This window comes from Mercurialis annua, linkage group LG7, assembly GCF_937616625.2.
Source record: "Mercurialis annua linkage group LG7, ddMerAnnu1.2, whole genome shotgun sequence".
Taxonomy (NCBI): Eukaryota; Viridiplantae; Streptophyta; class Magnoliopsida; order Malpighiales; family Euphorbiaceae; genus Mercurialis; species Mercurialis annua.
The window spans coordinates 37,306,881-37,309,785 of record NC_065576.1 but is presented as its reverse complement, the minus strand read 5'-3'; the positions used below and the strand labels follow the sequence as shown (position 1 = coordinate 37,309,785).

The following is a 2,905-nucleotide window of genomic DNA, read 5'->3' as shown; positions in this document are numbered from 1 at the left end:
GTTTCCGCATGCTTTATTAACGTTTTATCACGGTTTTATGGTATTTCGTATGCCTTATTACGTGTTTTAGTATTTCAGGTACTTAGGAGCATTGCGGAAGCATTTTGGTGCAAAAGTTGGAAAAGACGACAAAAGCGATGCGGAAGCTCATTTGCAAATCTGAAAAGCTGACCCCGGGGCACTAATTGACCAATTTGAACTAGCTCGAAGCCTCAAATGAACTCGTGATCTTCATGAAAGTTAAAGTAGACGTCCTGAGCTTTCCAACGGTTCAAGAATCGACTTAATCGGACATTTCTACACCGAGTTACGAAGGTTTGAAGATCGAGATTTGGAGCAGAAAATGGCAGCTCGAATCGGGCTTCTCATTTAGCCCAAGGAGCTCTATTCGAACTTGGGCTTGCTGGAATGGGGAAATCTTAATTCAAGATGCATTAAGGCTTTATTAATTTGCTATTTTGGGCCCAACACATGTGTAATTGAATGTTTGTCTTTTTCCTTCTTTTGTAAGTACTATATATATGGGGCCTTATCTTTATTTTAGGTATAGAAGATTTTGCTAGACATTATTCTATTTTGTACTTTTGAATCTTCTCCTAATTTTAGAAATCCCCAAGTGTAGTCCTTACCTTCTTCAATAGAATTTCCAGATTTTCATATTTTCCTCCATTGTTGAATACTTAAGCTTTTTCTATTGAAGATTTATTCTCATTTTATTATTGAAGTATTATCTTATTGAATGTTATTGGCTTGGGTTTCTACAAAGGTAATTAGATCTATCTCTCAATGATTTATTATTCTATTTGCTTGATGTTTGTTGTTTTAGCCATGGTTGGCTAAACCCCATGTTTGGGGGTTAATTTGAATCTTAGTTGTGTATGATTGGGTTAGGGTTTTGGGGTTGTGTTGATTGTTCTAATTAAGGAACCTAAAACTTGCTTAGATTAGCTACCTAAGTATTGTTCTTAAATTAATTCTCACCTTGAGAGAGGGTTTATTAGTTGGATTTAATTAATTAGAGACTTAATTAGTAACACCATGAGAGTGGGTTAGTAATTAGGTGGCCTATGAGTTGTGATTTATTTGTTAATTGCCTCTATTTGCGTTTGGTGCTACGAGAGTAGGTTAAGCTCGATTAGTTGCGGTTTTGTAGCTCCTTGAGGCTCGAGAGAGCGGGAGTTGCGGTCTAGAACATTCGGTCCTCGTTTAGAACCCTAAACCCGATACCCTTGATTGCATGACCTAGGAGGATTATTAGCTCCCAAACCTCTTTATCACTTGAATTTCGTTAATTATTATAGTGTTTACTCGTTTCTTTAAATTAGTAATTTGTTAATTCCTAGATAGCATAAGTTTTTAGTAGTTGGTTGATTGGTTCATTAAGAAAAACACTTATTCTCTTGCTAAACGAATTGAATCGCAACTAAGTTCATTCTCATCGATAATCACTCTTGAATTCACTCCTTGTGGGATCGATAACTCGGACTTAGGTCCACTCTATTACAAGTTGGGTTTATTCTCAACAAGTTTTTGGCGCCGTTGCCGGGGAGTGATGAGTGTTTATTGATTGATTGAAATTAGTTATTGTTCGGTCGAGTTAGCTTTATTTTCTGTTTTTTTATCACTTTTGTTGTTTTTGCTTCTTTCCGGATTTACGCGTGGTTTGCTTGTTGTTGTTTGTGTAGGGGATCAACTATAGTGTATGCACAATACACGAAGGGTCAATCTTCCGCTAGAACCGTTTCAAGACAACCTCGGGAGATTTGAAAGAAGTGTGAGAAGGGAGAATCGTAGACCCGTTATCATGGAACGTGGGGATGATAACTATGAGGAGGAGCATTATCACCCTCAAGTCGATGGAGTGAGGCAACATCCGCCTCCTCCACTCGATGAGAGGAATCAGCAAGAGCAACAAGGGGACAATCACCCTCAAGTTCAAGGCCATCAAGCACAAAGACAAACTTTGGGGGATTTCTTCCTCCCGGATGTGGATAATGCTACCTATGGGTGCTTTGCAAGACCGGTCACCGCGGCTACTTTTGAGATCAAGCCTAGCACGATTCAACTCCTAAAGAATCGGTGCCAATTCTTTGGGTTACCAAGTGAGGATCCGAATGAACACATAGCCAAGTTCTTGGGAGTGTTGGACACATTCAAGCTCCATAATGTCACCTCCGATCAAATCAAGCTTCGAATGTTTCCGTTCTCACTAAGAGACAAGGCTAGCTTGTGGCTTCGATCACTTCCTAATGCATCTATCCACAATTGGCGGGATCTTGCTCAAGCTTTCCTTCACAAGTACTTTCCAATGGGGAGAACCGCGAAGTTGACAAAGGACATCATTGATTATTACCAATATGAGGGAGAATCTCTCTATGAAACTTGGGAGAGGTTCAAGGATCTCCAAAGGCATGTACCTCATCATCGGCTTGTAAGGGAACATGTGCTTCAAATATTTTATAATGGTTTGGGTGAAATCACAAGATCTACCATTGATTCGGCCGCGGGAGGTTCTTTGATGCAAAAGACGCTTGATGAGGCTAATGAGTTGATTGAAAAATTGGCTATGGTAAGTAGCACTTGGTCCTCGGAGAGGAGAAGACCACCGGCTCAAAAGGCATTGATGACACTTGACCAATCCAAGGAGTTTGAAGCGATGAAAGCCATGAATGCCTCTTTACAAAGTCAAGTTGATGCCTTGAAGAAACAAGTGGGTCCACGGAATGCTCCGGTTGCATATGTCCAAGTAGGTTGTGAGCATTGCGGAGATTTCAATCATGGAAGTAATGAGTGCTATGCCATGGGTCAAACTTGGAACGAACAAGTGAATTATGTGGGAGGTCAACGTCAAGGGAATGATCCTTACTCGAATACCTATAATCCGGGGTGGAGAAACCACCCTAAC

At 40.3% G+C, this 2,905-nt stretch overlaps 1 non-coding gene across 1 annotated transcript; it reads right to left on the bottom strand.

Moving 5' to 3' along the window:
* Positions 1–2,323: 2,323 nt before the first annotated feature.
* Positions 2,324–2,430, bottom strand: LOC126658924 (small nucleolar RNA R71). Its single transcript, XR_007634490.1, has one exon. It is a non-coding gene; the product is annotated as a small nucleolar RNA R71 (small nucleolar RNA).
* Positions 2,431–2,905: the final 475 nt, after the last annotated feature.